The sequence below is a fragment of the Microtus pennsylvanicus genome, chromosome 8, assembly GCF_037038515.1.
Source record: "Microtus pennsylvanicus isolate mMicPen1 chromosome 8, mMicPen1.hap1, whole genome shotgun sequence".
Classification (NCBI taxonomy): domain Eukaryota; kingdom Metazoa; phylum Chordata; class Mammalia; order Rodentia; family Cricetidae; genus Microtus; species Microtus pennsylvanicus.
This window is the reverse complement of record NC_134586.1, coordinates 66,766,192-66,785,353: the sequence shown is the minus strand read 5'-3', so window position 1 is coordinate 66,785,353 and position 19,162 is coordinate 66,766,192.

Sequence of the window (19,162 nt, the reverse complement as noted above, 5' to 3'; positions counted from 1 at the left end):
AAACTCATTTTTTTACAGTCCCCATAAGATTATTAGCACCTCGAGTAAGCAGGAAGTATCCTAGAAAACTATTCCCACATTTCCAAAAACTGAATTATAGATATTTGCCTTTTTGATGGAGGAAGGTCATTGGTCAATTAATAAAAAAAAAAAAAAAAACCTGCTTGGCCCTGATGGGGTAGAACATAGGTGGGTGGAGTAAACAGAACAGAATGCTGGGAGGAAGTGGAAGTAAGCTCAGATGCCAGGCCGCTGCTCTCTGAGACAGATGTGATGCTGCTCTTCTCCAGGGCAGATGCAGGATGGACATAGGCTGGATTCTTCCTGGTAAGTGCACCTTGGGGTGCTACACACATTAATAGAAATGGGCTAGTCCAGGTGTGAGAATTAGCTGAGAAGAGGGTAGATATAATGGGCCAATCAGTGTTTTAAAGAATACAATTTGTGTGTTGTTATTTCTGGTGTAAAGCTAGCCATGCGGGAGCAGGGCGGGACGAAAAGCAGGCCCGCAGCTCCCACTACAGCCTTTGTTTAGAACATTGGTTACAAGTTGTATAGATAATGGTCAGGAAAAAAGCTAAAGAAAAGAGATTAGATTTAGGGTTCTTGTTTTGGAAAAAAAGCAGGGGGAGTGCTTGTGGAACAAGGATCTTTTACTCTGCAAATATTTGTCAGTTGTGTTAAATTAACAAAATGTTGATTGGCCGGTATAGAGAAAAAAATATAGGCAGGATGACCAAGCAGGAAGTACAGGCAAGGCAACCAGAACAGGAGAATTCTTGAAAGAGGGAAGTCTGCAGCCATGACCCAGACACAGAGAAAGCAAGATGAGAATGCCTCTCTTATAAAAGGTACCAACCCACGTAGCTAGCACAGACAAGAATTATGGGCTAATGTAAGTTATAAGAGTTAATAAGAAGCCTGAGCTAATAGTTCAGCCAGTTTATAATTAGTGTAGATTTCTGTGTGTTTCTTTGGGACTGAATAGCTGTGGTATAGGGCAAGACAAAAAAAACTTCTATCAACTATAAGAATTATTTAAATTATTAAAGAAAAATGTTTTCATATTTGATAATCGTTAATAATATTGTTTCTGTTATAAAGACTACCTCTTCCCTGGGTGAATGACTGAGTGATTAAAAAGTTTGCAGTGAAAGCATGAGATTCTGATTTCAAATCCCAGAACTCATCTTGAAAACCTGGTCTTAGTAGTGCATATTTATAATCCCAGTATACCCACGGTAAAGCAGAAACAGATAGGAGGATTCACAGAAGCCTATATGCCTACTTGTCTTCTATGTGCAGGGCAGATAACTAAAAAATCCTGCCTCAAAGATAACTGTTAGGACTAACAGCTGATATTATTCTCTGACCTCCATATATTTGCCAAGGCATGTAGGAGCTAACACATGTATGCATACATACCCATAATGCACACATAGTATACATTACTGTGGTTTGGAAATCTGAAAGTACCATTGATCACAAGTAGGTTTTCAGCTGTAATAAGTGAATTGAATAAAATATTTCATGGATTGAATGCAATATTGATATGTTTCTTAAGAATCTATGTGTGTTTAAGGCAAAGTAGGAGAACTCTGAAAAACTGAAGAAATGACAGAGAGAGCTCTACCTTTGTTCCATTTCCATAAGCCTACACCACAGGGTAGATTAACAAAGAAACTGTTACAGCAAAGAACACACCCCAACATGGCATTTCCTCAGAAAACAGGAAAGATAAAACTATAGAGATGAGACTTTTAAAACAAGAAATTTATTTAACTGCATGAAACATCAAATACTACAAAAATAGAAATGAATAATTTCTCATTTTAGTTTAGTTCATGTGTTTAAAGTACCTTATATTATTCAAATTTCAATCTATTATTACAAACAATTTTAAGATTTTAACAATAAAAACAAAATTTGATGAGCTATGTATCGTTTCTTCTTATGAATATTTAAGATAGTATAAATCAAATTCTATCATATTGTATAAGAGGAAAGTTGAAACTATTCAGAGTCTGGGGAAAAGTACATAATTTTTTAAAATTATATTCTTGTTGTATATGATTTTGTGTTTTTACAAAAATATATGCATATTACCTATACATTTTCTTGTCATGAATATTTAATATATAGGATAAATATGATATTAAAATATAGTTTAAAGAGTCAGTTACAATCAAGAAATGTTTGTGTGCATTCTTCTCATTCTTGTGCGTAGGTGGAAGTCTGAGAAATCCCTGGGGTCTCCTGTTCTGTTACTCTCTTTTTAATTTCTTTGACACAAGGTCTCATGGTTGACCCTAGAGCAAAGCTGTCAGCCAGCATCCTATATATTCTGCAACTCTGCCACTAAGTATCTTAGTATATAATTCTACAGATAAATATATATAAGCATGAAGACTATAATTTTCTTTTTTTTTTTTTGGTTTTCTGAGATAAGGATTTTCTGTAGTTTTGGAGCTTGTCCTGGAACTAGCTCTTGTAGATTAGGCTGGCCTCGAATTCACAGATTCTCCTGCCCTTGCTTGCCAGGTTCTGGGATTAAAGACGTGCAGATTAAATAGACTCTTTTTTTCCCCCTAAGCCAAATGTGAGTAAATCTGACCCAGGAACACAGACCTGAAGTTTCCTCAAACACCATATTCTAACATGGTAATAATTTTGTGAAGTTATATAGTAACATGATGCACCTTATTTTCTGAAATGTTCTTCTACTAATCAAGTATATATCAGTATTTGAAATCTGTGTCATTTATTTCATTTCCATTTTATATTTCTTTTCCAATACTGATCATTTCATTATGAATTCTAACATCTCTAACAATCTATCATAGTTCTTTCTAACATCTATTTATCCATATATCAAGTATCAATCTGTCACCTTTCATCTAATTAGGTATCATCTATTAGCTGTCATCCATTTATAAGTCATTAATTTACCTATCATTTTTCTATGTGACTATCATCAGGTGTCACTTATCTATTTAAGTATGTATCTGTCAATCTAGCTATCACTATAATTCTTCTGTCTTTTTTCTTACATTTCTACACATATCTACCTACTTATCTACCTATCTATCATATGGCTAAAAAATGGTTGTATATAAGCATAACCAAAATTCACAGTAATGTGACACTTTATTTCTCTGTTCTTTTGAGCATTTATCCTCATGGAACCATGAGCATTTATCCCAGTAGAAACACAGCTCATTATTTTTTAATTTATCCTTTCTATAATCCTTTATCACAAATAAGCTCATGAAAGTACTTCTTTCTTGCAAATACTGTAGGGCTATTATAAAAGTAGGTGGCCTTTAGGATCCCTACAGGGATATCATGCTGGGAATGAAAATGGCCCACCAGGAGAAAGATAAATCTTCCAGTAACTGACCATTCCAGGTCCAATAATTGAACCAGACTGCAAAATCTGCATATGCAAATTTCCCAGCTTTTGTTTCCTCTATTGCAAGTTGTAACAATGCCAAGCTAGGAACTTAACTATAAACAATTTCTCAGAAATATGAAACAAAACTCACAGCAAAGTTATTATGTTTTTAAACTTATTGCATGTGTAGCTTTTTCTAGTTTTTTTTTGTTTAAATTTACTTACTCATCACTGATTTGAGACAAGGATTAACTCTGCAGGTCATGGTGGCCTGGAACTGAAATCACTATGTCTCTGTCTCTCCATTGTGTACCCTTCCCCCAATTCTCTCAAGAATTTTGATCCACAGGCTACCTGTATATGCGGAATTTTAAATTCATTTTGAATCCCACATCCTTCATGTCTCAGAAGATGGTTGCACTTGAAAACACAGCATTGAAACAAGTGGTAATAGTGAGTTCATATTGGTAGCTTTTTCAGTGTTATTATTTTAAAAGAAAAAAAATCCGGAGGAAATCTGGGTGAAAGCCTAGATAAAGGAAGCATGTGTACACTGGAAAGATTTTAAAGCTTAGGGATGATAATCAGTGAGGCCTTATATGGTCTAAAGACACATTTCTTTCAAACTTTTTCTGGAAAAAGAAACATCCAGGTTAACATATTAAAGAAGTCACTTCCCAGAAAACCAGAGCATGACTCCACCTAACAAAATAGAATATGCATGGAAAAAGTCCATTCAAAAAGCATATATTTTGTGTTAGGAATATTTTTTAATATAAGCTCTCTGATGATGCAAAAATTCCCAAACAAGCCAAATTAAGAAATACCCAGGTTTAGTGGGATATCTGCCGCAGGAATGCTACACCTGGGAGGAAGAAAGGGAGACCATGAGTTCTTCTTTTGGGGGAATCACTTAAATACACTGGGGAGTGGTCCTGACTCCACCCCCAGAGAGGGGTCAGGACCTGGCCTTCTGGGATTTGAAGTCCAGACCAGGCCTGGGGACTGGGATAGATGCGAGGCAATGGGACCTACGCTCCCAACCTAACACTTTGTAAATGGTCTATGAAGAATTTTTTTTGCACATCAGACTTTTGTGTTTCAGTTCAGTCCTAACTCTCAGTCACAAACATTCCAAGGAGCACTTTTCTCTTCCTAGATAAACTGATCTGTTTATTTAATTACCTCCAAGAGTGTTCACTGGACTAACATCTGGAACTATCATGAAAGTTAACTGTTGTGGGAGGTTGTTTGTTAATTCCTCTTAACTATATTATTTAAATCACTGTTTGTCCAATCACTTAAGCATATTGCTAGCTAGCTCTTACATCTAAAATTAACCCATTTACATTAATTTATTTTACCAGAAAGTTTACAGCCTACTGGCAAGGTTCCAAAGAACAGCTCCAGACTTTCTTCTCTGGCAGCTACATGGCATTTCCTGATTCTGCCTTTTTTTCTTCCAGCATTTAGTTTAGTTTTCCTCACATAGCTCTACTTTATTAAGCCACTGGCAGAAATATCTTTATTAATTAACCAATAAAAGCAACACATAAACAGAAGGACTTCCCACACAATTTCTCCTTTTCTGTTTAAATAAAAAGAAAGGTTTTAATTTTAACATAGTAAAATTACATATAACAGAATGGGTGTCAAGCAAGAGTTACAGTTTCAATATTTATATTTACTTTATCTTTTATCATTTCTAAGGAAAACTATAATTATAATTATCTATTCTTGAACTCCATGAATGGCTCCAGAAGGATATAATATTACCTAAGTAAACAGAAAGTACATTGTAAGCAGCTTCCAAAACTCTAGAATTGGCAGAGAGAATTGCTGCCTAGACAGTCACCCAAAGTTCTTCTGTAAGGTTTTGGGCACCCATATTCAGCCTACTGGCCCATAGTATCTGCCAGACTTTTCTATGAAGCAGGAAGTTTCAAAGACGGTTTCACCTATATTGAGTTTGTCAGTCACTTTCTTCTATGACCTGCAAATACCTGGCAAACTTTCATAAAGCAGGAACACCAAAAGAACATCTTACCTTCTTAAGGCAAGTTCAGCAATCATTTCTCTGTGAGTTCTGAATGTCCAATTCATATAGCATAGCATCAAGCAGTCCAGGCAATAGCAGTTTCTTGCCCAAGTGGCTGGCAAACTCCATGAGGAGACTCTTCGATGCCCATCCTCCTTCTCAAGTACATTGGTGCTGCTAGGAGCAGATGTGTCTCATGTTATGAAAAGTCCTAAGGTTTGAAGATTATCTATGTAATTGAAATATATTTCTATATACCTAGAAAACCTAACATGAGAATAAGCTTGACTATTATAGATGATTATCTATTAACCTATATTTCTTAATTATACATGATATTTCTAAATGAGCTGCATAAACACAATAACTTAATAAAAAGCAGAAATATACACATAACATAATTGACCTTAAATTTGCATCAATAAACCAAGATCCATACCAAGGCAAAAATCTATAACATATCCACCTTTAAATGTAAACAAACATTTTTAAACAATACTTGAGAAGTAGGGCATAATTCTCTCCCAACTGCTACCTGCTTTTTGTTGGGTGAAGTAATTTTTGAAGGTGTTTCTAGTAACATTTTAGGGTGTCTTGGTCCATCAAACCACATTAGTCTGGAAGAAATCCATGGGTTCTCACCTTCTATGGAAACAAAAGTAGAAGCTCTTTTCCAAAGCAACATATTTTTAGAATCATATTTTGAAGTCAAGACACTTTTAAGATATATATGTTGGTTTAGCTTAGCAGCCTGTATAATGTATAAGTCGCTTTGTACTTAGCTCCTTCACAGTCAAAAAATTCAAAAAAAACACAATAATATACATAATCTGGACTCTCTGTGTATATTCCACATTTACATGGCATATATTTTCTTACTCTATTACTTACTTTTTCTACAAGTTTAATATTTGTTTTGATTACCTTTACTCTTTTAATCTGTGACTGTCTATACTCTTTTATATTACATTTAGTCTCTATATAATTTTTCTTCTCTCTCCCAAGTCTATGTAAATTTATCCAATACTGTGATTATTTAGAATTATTTTATTTCTGAATCTGTCCTATTTTGTATCTGTAATCCTTTTCTGTCCTAGAGAGCTTTTATAATAGTAAACAGCTTGGTTGCAGTGGCCCTGGGTACTGGCTCTGCCGCTCTTTGCTTTTCAAAATGGTGGAGGTACAATTTCTGGCAGCTCTCGGACTATTAGGCAGAATCTGCACTCACCACTATAAATCTGAGAAGGAGCCTGCAGCACATAAATTCTTTTTATTTGAATAATAGCTAAATCTGCCATGCAGTGCACTATGTGGCCTGGAAACATCTCTGTGCATGGCAGCAGTAATCAACCATACTCTCCTGCTTATATAAGAATAGTAGATCTGATTCTACTGCCTGCCCAGGCAGGGAGCATCATCTCAGCTACTTTCCTCTTGACCCCAAGTGGTCACACATGCTCCTGGGCCCACAAACATCGTTTAAGTATTTAGCCTCCTGAAAGAGCTAGAGCAGTTTGTGCTGCCATTTTGAAACTCTGCTTTTTTTTCTTTAAAAAAACTGAATCAGGAAGACCTCTCTTAAAGGAGCTTCAGCATGCCACCTACAAGCAGAGCCCATCCAAAAAATATGTGGCTAAAGTTTGCTTTTTAGTATCTAGAATTCCTTTCCGTGCCCTCTCAGGTTTTATGTGGATTCACCTAGCACACATTGGAGCACCAATTTGTTGTGGGAGGCCATTGGTTTGTTTCTGGCTGCCCTAACCCAAAATAAACACTTAGAAACTATATTATTTAAATCATTGCTTGACCAATCATTTAAGCATATTGCCAGCTAGCTCGTACATCTAGAATTAACCCATTTCCATTATATTATATTTTATCATGAAGTTTGTGGCCTACCAGCAAGGTTCAAATTAACAGCTTGCTTTCTTTCCCCTCTGGTGGCTCTATGACATCTCCTGACTCTGCTTTCTTTCTCCCAGCATTCAATTTAGTTTTTCCCATCTAGCTCCACTTTACTAAGCCACAGCCCAAAACAGCTCCTTTATTTGTTAACCAATAAAAGCAACACATATATAGAAGGTCTTCCCACATCAGTTAACTTCCTCAGATTTGTGGGACTCCTTATCATTATTTAAAACACACTGTCTATGACACTTTGCTTGAGTTTTACCAGCAAGCTAATGAGTACAGTTTTAAAGCATATTTTTCTGTTTATATCTGATAAAACATTTAAATTTGTATTTAAGACCTTTATTTCCTTTCATCCCAGACATGTGGAAGCTACCTTAGTACACAAAGGGAAATTGTTATATCTATTATATCTTTAGATTTGTCTTTATGTCATCATTATTTCAATTAGTGCAGATGGGAAAATGACAAAATGCTATGATTATGTTCCTTGGTTTAGAAACTATATTTTGAGGGAATATGCAGGAAATAACCAATAACTAGCAAGGCTAAGCTTCTGATGCTCTGTTATGCTGCATTGTCTGTTGGGGGCTCTGTAGCTAAGAGCACTATCTGGAAAACAGTAAGGACTGGAGTTCAAATCCTCTTACACATGTAAGAAGTCCGTTGTGCTATGTGCAAACCACAGCACTATGTAGAATGGAAAGACCAGAATTTCTGGTGCTTGTGGCTGACAATCCAGCCACAGCTTCAGGGAAAATACCTTCAAATAAAGACTGTAAACATCAATGGAGCAGGACACCTGGATGATCTTCTCTGGCTCCTGCAAGCATGCATATACATGTGTTTCTACACACATATGTATGAATTGTTTTGCCCAGATCACCGAGTCCACCTAAAACCAACTAGGAACCTGAGCTCTGTATGTAAAAGCAAAAAGATTTACTCTTACGCGAGTTTGCAAACTACATGTGTCCAACATATTAGAGTGTTCAGAGAGTCAGGAGCTCAGTTAGGGTTGGAATTTTTATAGTAGCAAAGATGGGGGTGAGGAATTTCTAAGGTTCAGAACATCTGATTGGCTGACATTTTTCTAGGGGTGTCTTGATGAAAAACAATGGGTGTGTGCTGGCAGGTGACCCTATCTACAATGGTTGGAATGGTACGAAATTCCTTTGGATGGTGGTTCCTGGGTGGTGTCTGGGTATTCTCAGTTTGTGATCTTTCTTGTAATAGGTCTTGCCTTAGGGTAAACTACTAAGACTCAGGCCTTTATTGAGCTTGTCATGGCTGGGTCCTACATGCATATAACACCTATATACCAAATGCATATACATACATACATGCATACAGAAATATAAAAGATTGCATATAAATAAATGTTATAGTTCTTTTCTTCCTGATAGTTTTTAATTCAAAATCTTGAAAACATCATGTCAAAAACTTTTTAATGACTGAGACAAGAGGGAGATTGTGTCGTGTGTACATGAGTAATGGAGAGTGTCAGACAAAGCTACAAACCTGATATAAACACAGATGCAGCTTTCCTTATACCAGTCCCATCCTGTGATGCAAGAAGTGACACATTTACCATTTAGAGCAGTCAAGTGATAGTTGTTGAAGAAAGTGAGCAAGTGTGCATTTCCTTCCCACAGCTGCATAAACAACACCAACTGTGATCTGAGGAAAAGGCTGTCTTTTACTTCCAACAGAGCAATGTGTGATTGAAGCAGTTTGATATTGGAGATTATTTTCCATTTTCTATAGTATTATTCAGTTCAATACCAGTATTTGCCAAACTCCCAAATATCTAGGCTGTTTCATGGTGTTAACAGCCCATTGAGGAGTGGGAAATAAGATCCCTGCAAACAAAAAGGGTTCAAGAACTAACCTGGAAATTATATCGAACTATTGAAGTCTCCAAGGGCAAAATGGGAATACTTAAACAGTAAGAGAAATAGCTTTAGCTTTTCTCTAGTGATTTTAGCATCCACATGTGTAATCTCATAATTTCCATACCCATGGTTTGTTTCATCTGCCCAGGCAGGCCAGTAAATCGAGGGTAGAATTCAAGGAGAATTTTAGAAACAGACTATTTTTAAGCATTTATTAATAAGCCAGAAAGACATGATGGACAGTGTAATGTTATATGTGAATGAAAGAAGTGGAACAAGAGGAGAGGCAGTCACCTTACATCATGGAATGAGGGTAAAAAAACTTGGGGAAAAGAATAAGATGGTATTATGTCCAAAAAGCCCACATTACAAGAACTAAAGCTTTTATGGGGAAGCATTGAGTGGGAAGCTCTGGCGCCATCTTGCTTCTCACTTCCTTGACTGGCAAAATACACCATTGAAAAAACCCATTTTGGTGTTTGATCCTGTAAATGTTACTTTTATTTGTAGGTGCTGCATGAATTTTCCTGGGAAACATGATCATCAATTCACCCCTAGAGCATAGGTAACAAACTAAAGAAAAGATTCTACTTAAGGTGGTAAGTGTAATAGATTAATGCTGTGGACCCAGCACTGGCAGGCAGCAGAAACACTGTAGGTCCTCAAGCCTTGGCAGCAGGAAGTGGGACCTGAGAGGCAGCCAGTCCCAGACAGGGACAGAAGGCTGTAGGTCCCCGAGCAGTGGCTGGTCCATAGCAGGAAGACACACAGCCATGGGCAAGAAACAGAGACATAGATAGGCATGCCATGCAGAGTGAGGGTGGATATTTATTTAGGGAGTTATGAAAGGTGAAGGGAGCAGGAGAGAAGAGGAGAGAAAGAGAGAGAGAGAGAGAGAGAGAAAGAGACAGAGACAGAGACAGAGACAGAGACAGAGACAGAGACAGAGATTCAGGCTGTAAGCTGAAGATTAGCCTGCCTCAGTGGACAAGAAAAAGAGGGAAGCCGGGCGACGGTGGCGCACGCCTTTAATCCCAGCACTCGGGAGGCAGAGGCAGGTAGATCTCCGTGAGTTCGAGACCAGCCTGGTCTACAGAGCTAGTTCCAGGACAGGCTCCAAAGCCACAGAGAAACCCTGTCTCAAAAAACCAATAAAGAAAGAAAGAAAGAAAGAAAGAAAGAAAGAAAGAAAGAAAGAAAGAAAGAAAGAAAGAAAGAAAGAAAGAAAGAAAGAAAGAAAGAGAGGGAGTGGACATGACTTGTCTCTTAAAGAGACAGGACAGTCCATTACAATAGGACCATGAGTTTCTTTGCAGTTTCAGAAAAGAGACAAAGGAGCATCAGTGATTTCAAAGCAGATTTGTCACTGCAGTACCCACCCAGCAAGGTTGAAGAATCTGGCTAGCTCCAGCCCTGGATCTCCTTGTCCTTTTAATAAATATCTCCACTGAAGTGTCTTTCTCAGAAATTATTTCTCTATATTAATTATTATTATTATTATTATTTAAAATTATTCTGTGTATCAAAACTTGGTGAGTGTCTTTAAGAAGTATGCAAGTCTCAGAGCTTCTTGTATCTAGTTCTGTGAGTTTCTTATATCTTGTACTTGTCCTGAGACATGTAACATTCATTAACTTCCTATGCCTCATGAGTTTTCCTCCGCACACCAGGAAATATGTCAGTTCAGACTGTAGCAGAACTCTAACACAGTCTCTATCAGTAATAGTCATTTTTTTCAGGAGCTGGGTTGGTTCTGTGTGCCCACAATAAGCATAGCCAGTAGAAAAAAAATTCCTCCATACCCTGGTCTGACTATATCAATGATTTGTTAGTATTAACACCATGTTTAGAAGGCAGTTTAACAGGCACGTTATGATGTTTAACAAATAACACAGTAGCTGTAGCTTCTACATGGATTTCATGACTTCCTCAGCCACAGCCCTTGTCTTCCAGCACCAATGTTTGTGTTTCATTTATGGAGTAGGTGTTGCACACCAAAGGAATAAAACTATTGCGGCTACAATGGTTGTTCCACTATTGTGCCCAAGGGGATGTTTTAGTACACACTATGTTGGTAGTAAAGTATATAGGTTCATAACAAAACAGGAATTGTATGACAATTCTCCCTGAACAGCCTACAAAATGGCATCTAATATTACAATGGGCATCCAGATATAGAGAGTACTTTCAGTTCAGTCCAGGAGTTATTTTCCAAGTTCTGTAGCCAAAGTTTGGGATCTCTTCAATAAAAAGGACTTACCCTTTAGTTAAAGCATGTGACTAACAAAAGTGACACTAACTCTACTGTGAGGAGAGGACTCAGTGCCTCTCTGTCCAACAATTCAAAGAGAAGTAGCCTGCCTGGCAGTGGGATTTTTACCCATCAATCTTATCTATCTTGGAAGGACTATTTTCCACCTGTCCTTGATACTGACTTTTAAATTTATTATCTACTCTTTTTTTTTTTTTGGTTTTTCAGATGATCACTTAAATATTAAGACATTTAAAATTTTGTATAACAACATTCATCATTCATGTAATGAACAGTTTTTACTTTTATTGGGCAGGTACTGTGATCCAACCTATGTTTATTTGTAAAATAGTAAATGGACTTGGGATTCAATAGCTAAGATTACACTTAAATAAAAGGTAGTGAGATCCAACACAACCACTCCATCAGATCTATCAGCCTTTCCAACAAAAGAATAATGTTTTGGACAGCAGCATGAATAGAAGGAACTTTTAATTTCTGAGCAGTTTAGTAACTACTATGATAATTAAACTGATTGATCTTCAGTGTCAGATTAATGGCATGAAGAATCACCCAGTGAACAAACCTCTGGGCATGTCTGTGAGGGGTTATACTGATTAGAAAATATTAAGTAAGAATACCCATTCACTCTGGGTAGAAACATTCCATAGACTGGATCCTGGGCAAATAAAAAGAACAGAAGTTAAGCATTCTGTTAACTCTGCTTCCCTCCTGTAGACACTGTCTGAGCGTCTGAATCAATCTCCTGCCACCATGATTGCCTTCTCTGTTGGAGTCACAAGTATTATACAGTAAATGTACAGGTGAGAAATTCTTAGACAGACCCACAAGTGTGCAACTTGTGGGGGACCCATTTTGCAGAGCTTCGGAAACACTTGTCTTTTGGATGGTTGTTGTTAATTCTATAAAAACTTTGTGAAGTCATGATTTTCCACCCCTTCAAAACGGGATTTATTCCCAAAACACCTCAGCAGTGTAACTTACTCCTGCACAGGCAACAGAATAACCTTCCTGGGCGTTAGAACAATAACATTCACTCTTAGTTCTAACAGTCAAATTTACATAAAGTCAATCCCCCACAATTACATTTGCTAATAGACCACATAAGCATTGCAAAAAGAGAGGAAGACAACAGGCCTGTCCTTCCTCACAAACAGGTCTGGGCTCCCAAAAGCCAATTATTACAAGAGAGATTAGGGTGAGGGGAGAGGGTGAGTTCAGGCTTTGTGGACATTTAGTAATCTTAGCTAATGATTTGAAATGCCAGGTATTTCCCAAAGGATGCTGGCCCTTCCTGGGTGGACTTACCTTGTAATGGCATTTCATTTGCATTTTAATAAATAAAGCTTGCCTGAGAACAAGGAAAGTAAAACAGCCACACTGGCTAGCTTTATAGACCAGGTAGCAATGGCACACATCTTTAATCCCAGTAGCAATGATGGCAAACACCTTTAATCCCAGTAGTCACACTAGTTTGCAATAAAAACCAGGTAGTAGTAGTGCATGCCCTTAATCCCAGAACTAGAGAAAATTATAAAACTGGAGGAGAAAGCTCTCAGTTTCAGTCTCACTCTAAGGTATCTAAGTATTTTTCTATCTATCTATCTATCTATCTATCTATCTATCTATCTATCTATCTATCTGTAATGATTCAATCACACAGCATGGCTGACATTTATGGGTTCCAGGGCCATGCATTTGCAGACAATCCCTCAGATAGAAGTGCCTATTGGCCCTAGGAATCTTAAAGGACCCGCGCATTACCCACATGCAGCATAGTTGCATCATATACATATGACGCAGCTGCAAGAGCCCTTGCAAGCATGTGTGAGTTCTGTCATCTGTGTAAGATGCAGCCAGGTCATCTCCCTGTGCTCATGTATTATGCAGCCTTTAAAAACTGAATGAGCCATTTCAGCTTTCTCTCTCTCTCTCTCTCTCTCTCTCTCTCTCTCTCTCTCTCTCTCTCTCTCTCTGCATACTGACCTCCACCAGGCCTGTACACACCCTCTCAATAAACATCTAAGAGGGTTTGTTGCATGTTCCATGTTCCTTTCTCACTCACACTAGGTAATTTCACTATCTATCTATGCTTTGATCTTCAGGTCAAACTGCAATATGTCTTGGAAATTTTATTAATCATGAGTGCTGATTTGTCAGGTCCTACCTCTAGTTTATGATTCTGAAATGCATGTTGATATCGTTGTCAATGTCTTTGCGGGTTATGTAAGCTGGAAACCTCATGGGAAGAGAACAGCAAAGAATGAGGCACAGCCACAAGCACAGCAAGAACAAGAGAATCAGCAAAGAACAATAAACAGCATGGGCATTAGAGAGAGCATAGAAGGAATAAACATGACATGATGAAATGACTTATGTGAGTTAATTTATTTTGCTTTTACTCTTAGACCGTATTAGTCAGATTTTCACTTGCTATAGATGTCCTGCTCTGAGCCCTGAGAAGGTGCTGAGCCTGGTGGTACTCAAGGCCCCCAAAACTTCTCTGATGGACTTAATCCTTGAACTATGAGCAGTTATAGACTCTTTCCCCTTGTGTGCTTTTGTTGTGGTATAATATGACATTCTTACAGTGATATTGGAAGGCTATACTCTGGCTACACATACACACATACTACAACTAAAGTCTAAGATAAAAACAATGCCTACACAAAAAGGGTGAAAGACCATTGATAAAGAAAAAGTGAAGAAGGCATGGGACAAATAGTTTCAATACATATTATAGTCTTCTAGAACAGTATTCTTATATAGCCCAGTACCAGATTCAGTATGCACCACAGAAATATATATACATATAAATATATGTGTGTTTATATACATATATGCAATTGTATATGATATATAATGTATGCATATGCATGTATGTGTGTGTATATATGTGTTTATATGTATGTTCTTCCCTTTGGTTTTACTTGTTCATCACTTCAGTTTCACTTCCTCCTTTCCCTCATCTGATTCTCCCCATGGGTTTCATGTTTTTGGACCCCAAGGAGAATCTTTTGGCACGGGTTCAATTGTACTCCCTCCTTTATATCAATCTATCAACTATAAAAAAAAAAACCTACTATGTCTATTTTATCCGCTTTCACTATTTCTTCTACTTTTCTTGTCAAACTGGAGGGCAATGTAGAGGATAGTATTCACTTGGCATTTTCTCATGACAATTCTCTCCTAATATAGATAATACCCCTCTACCCCTGGCAGAGAGCTCAGCGTCAATTCCATGTCTTATCATTCACACACATTAATAGTCAATAGTCGCTGCCATAGCTGCTATGATCACATCCCATGCATGTTACTTTCAGATATTATACTAAATTCCTCCACATAAGAAATTGGTAGTCTTCTTGTACTTTGATGGTACATCTTAATCATCAAGAAGTCATGATGCTTCACAGCATGTAGAAGAATAGAAGAAATTGGCCATTCTAGAACTTTAAGACTCTTCAGATTTGATTTCATGCATTATCAACCATCAAAGGGAGCATGCAACTATAGCCACCACAACAAAAGAAGGTACACCATTGTATGCCATATGTAAGCAAACACCTATTAAATTATTTCTATTATAAAAGTTGTCTTCGTCATGGCATCTCTTCATCACAATAGAACAGTGACTAAGCCAGAAGTTGATACCAGAAACTAGTATCAGGAAGTTAGATATTGCTGATGTTGCCTTTGTTTGAAGGAATAAGGAAGACTTTATGATTTAGACTAGAAATACAGTTGAATATTTTAAGAGGGATTAATGAGAGATCTTAGTACATGAATGAACAGCAGTGCTGAGGGTAATAAGGACTGTAGGAATCCCAGCTCAAAAAGTTTCATATGTGAATATTATTATTGAATGGCAATAATAAGATAATTATTGGAGATAACTCTTTTAATATTTTGACCCAAAAATATGTGTTCTTTATGACTTTGTATTAAAACTATATCTGAAGCTAAATTCAAGAGTTTTGCATTAATATTTTTGACAGAGAAAGTTTCAAGATACCCTAGTATTGATTGTATCATATAGTTATTAGTGAACACTCATATACAATTCTACAATGAAAAGGAGCAGATAAAACAATAATAAATACGACATGTACAGTTTGAGTTAGAAAGGAACACCAGGAAATGAAATGATGGAGTCAAGTCTTGTGCTAAAGGAAATTAAAAAGTTTGAAGATTCTGATGCTATATGAAATGGGGTAGTCATGTCTATACAAGACCTTACCCAACTAATCTATCAAGGTATGAAAGGAAAATGACTGAAGGATTTTATAGGATTAAACAGAAACAGGAATCTTATGCAAATTTAATTCAAGAAGAAGACCAAATTTCAGCCTCAGAAATCTAAAGCATGTGGATATGCCACACCAACTCCAGTGTCGTCTGTGTGACATGACATATGCCATTATGCCAGACAGGAGCTACGTGTCCTATGGGACTAGGCTCTCTGGAGGTCAATGGCAGGCAGCCCGGTATTAGCCACTGCTGAGGCATAGATGGGTCTCTCGAGTAGCTGGCTATGCGGGATATGAGCTTTGCACAATTTCTTTCATAATAATGATAGTCTTTATATATAGAAGACAAGGATCATTCTCTTCAGGAACAGCTCTGGGATAAGGAAGCACAGTATGGGAATGTATTAGACTACAGCAGAACCTTTGTCATACACAGGGTGTATGATGAGTAAGGGAATAGATGGGTTAGTGGACAAAGATAAAGTATAATATACTTTGAACTTTATGGATAGGCTTGCTAGATCCCAACCCCCATGATGTCTGCTGCATAAGCAGGTACTAATATGTATATTTCAACATGTGCAGAGAACTGATTAGGTATATTTGGTCACTAAATGAAATAAAGGGCTAGGAAGAGGAAAGGCCATGATAGCGATAATGAGACAGAAACTTTCTATTCATAAGATGAAACCACTTGTTTGAGGTTTACGTTCTCAAGGACAAGATTTCTTCTAAGGATGCTTTGTGTCTAACACCTGTTCGTGATAATGTACTTTTCTTAAATATTGCTGATGTGACTAAAAGAAGCTTTCATACTGTACCAACCAATGACACATGACCTTCTGATTGATTCTTTGTTTGAATATTATATAATGAAAACATGAATTCAGTAAAATCGCAGCAGATTCCAAACACTCTCTTCTGTGTTGTGTCTGTCTGTCATTCACCAAACTTGTGCCTTCCTGTTACCAGGACCCTACTTCTCCCACAGTCTGAGTGGCTCCCCTGAGCCGGTCTGTGGCATGGATATCCTTGGATATGTGGTTCTGCTTTATTGTCAGGGAGGATACAAGAGTAAAGAAGTACTAGAACTTTCTCCCTCAGTTAAAGAGATCCAATCAAGTCAGGTATATGTGAGGGGAGTCCATAGAGGGAGGCCCAGAAAGACCATTGAGAGTTGTGAAAGTAAAGCCTGGAGTTGGTTGTAGACCCTGAGATAGCAGAGCCACTTGATAGCTACCAAGAAGAGCTACTAATGGTGTATAACCAGCCCAAGAGAGGGTGTGCTAGTCAGTGAATTAGAATTAGATTTATCTAATAAGCCCTTGCAAATTTAGAGTTTATCTTGCTGGTTTTCGGTCTTGCTTTGGTGTAATATTTCACTGTGCTCCCTGTCCTCCCTTCAGGAATGTTAATATCAATTCTGTGCCATTGTATGTTGAAAGTAAAAATTTGATATTAATTTTCTAGAAATTACATCTAAAAGACTGTCTTAAACTTAGAAGAGATTTTGGGTATTTGGAATATTAAATAGTATTGAGATTATGAAGGATTATGGGTGTTGGCGGGGTTTCCTGTCCTGCCCGGTTCCTGTAATTGTTAAGTCCCAAAGAAATTACACAGAGGTCTACATTAATCATAAAATGATTGGCCTATTAGCTCATGCCTTCTATTAACTCATAACTTACATTAGCCCTTTATTCTTATCTATGTTAGCCACATGGCTCAGTACCTTTTTCGGTGAGAAAGGTTATATCATGCTTCTTTGGTATCTGGACAGGACTGCAGAGGGAGCTTTCCTCTTCAATATAGACCTCTGTATGATTTCTTTGGTGTTAAATGCCTATGGGACCTGGTAGGAGGACAGAAACCAGGCAGGACAGAAACCCTGATAACAAATGGCACCCACATGGACAACTGCATCCACATAAAACAAGAGAGAGCTTGGAAGTAATTCTAGACAGAAAAGAATAAAGTAAAGCATGATTTCTTGGTAGCAGCAATTTCTCAAATATGTTCTGCTTGATAGAGACAAGCACTCTCATTTAAGAGAGGCTTTCTGACTCAGCTTTAGCTGCAAAACCCTGCAGCTCTTTAAGAGGTCCTGACACAAAACACTTAAATGGTATTGATAAAATCTGACTGCATACTTTTCGGTTTTCAGCTATAGCAGGCAAAAAGCTGTGTCATTTTAAAATTCTGACTTTCTGGGCCATCCTGACAGTGGAAACTTTGACTCTTTGAGGCAGGAGGTCCGGCTACAGAGAGAGCATTTGAGGTTTTTTTTTTTGTAGACACACGGTTGCAGCTTGCTTGCTCGCGAGGACCTTAAAACACCATAGAGCTGTGGCAATAAACATGGCAGAGATACCCAAGGAATGTCAGAAAGCTAAGGAATTGATGGGGGAGAGTCTTCTGTTTTGTGTTAATTTCATTGGTTAAATAAAAAGACTGCCTTGGCCCTGATAGGACAGAAAATTAGGTAGACAGAGTAGACAGAACAGAATGCTGGGAGAAAGAAGCTGAGTCAAGCAGTCACCATGATTCTCCCACTCCAGACAGATGCAGATTAAGATCTTTCCTGGTAAGCCAGCTTGTGGTGCTAACACATAATATTAGAAATGGGTTAGATGAGTATGTAAGAGCTAGCTAATAAGAGGCTGGAACTAATGGGCCAGGCAGTGTTCGAAAGAATACAGTTACCTTGTAATTATTTAGGGCATAAGCTAGCCTTGCAGGAGCTGAATGGCAGGAAGGTAGCCCGCCGCTCCACTCACAACAAGGAATGGGCTGGATCCGGCTGTCGAAGCCACAGCTTTAATCCTACCAATATTGCTTAACAAATTATAGACTCGTATAGTCAGAAAAAAAGAGAGATATACAGTAAGGAGATTCAAAGATGAAGAAAACCTCTAAATGGTTTACAGTGTGTTAAAAATATATGCAAGCTTGGGAGAGTAAAGAAAAAGGTTAAAGTCCTTAAAATAAAAAAGAGAGTAGTTGGGTGTTGTGGTAGATACCTTTAATCCCAACACTTGGGAGACAGAGGCAGACAGACCTCTGTGAGTTCAAGATGTAGTGGCATACACCTTTAATCCCAGCACTTGGGAGGCAGGGGTAGGTGGATTTCTGTGAGTTCAAGGACAGCCTGGTCTGCACAACGATTTTCAAGACAAAGATACACAGAAAACCTGTTTCAAAAAGCCAAAAATTAAAATTGTACATACACACACACACACACACACACACACACACACACACACACACACACACACACACACATATATATATATATATATATATATATATATATATATATATATGGGGACATGATAAGAAGAGAAGATAGAGATATAGATGATGGATTGGGAGATGATAGATAGCATATAATGAATTATAACT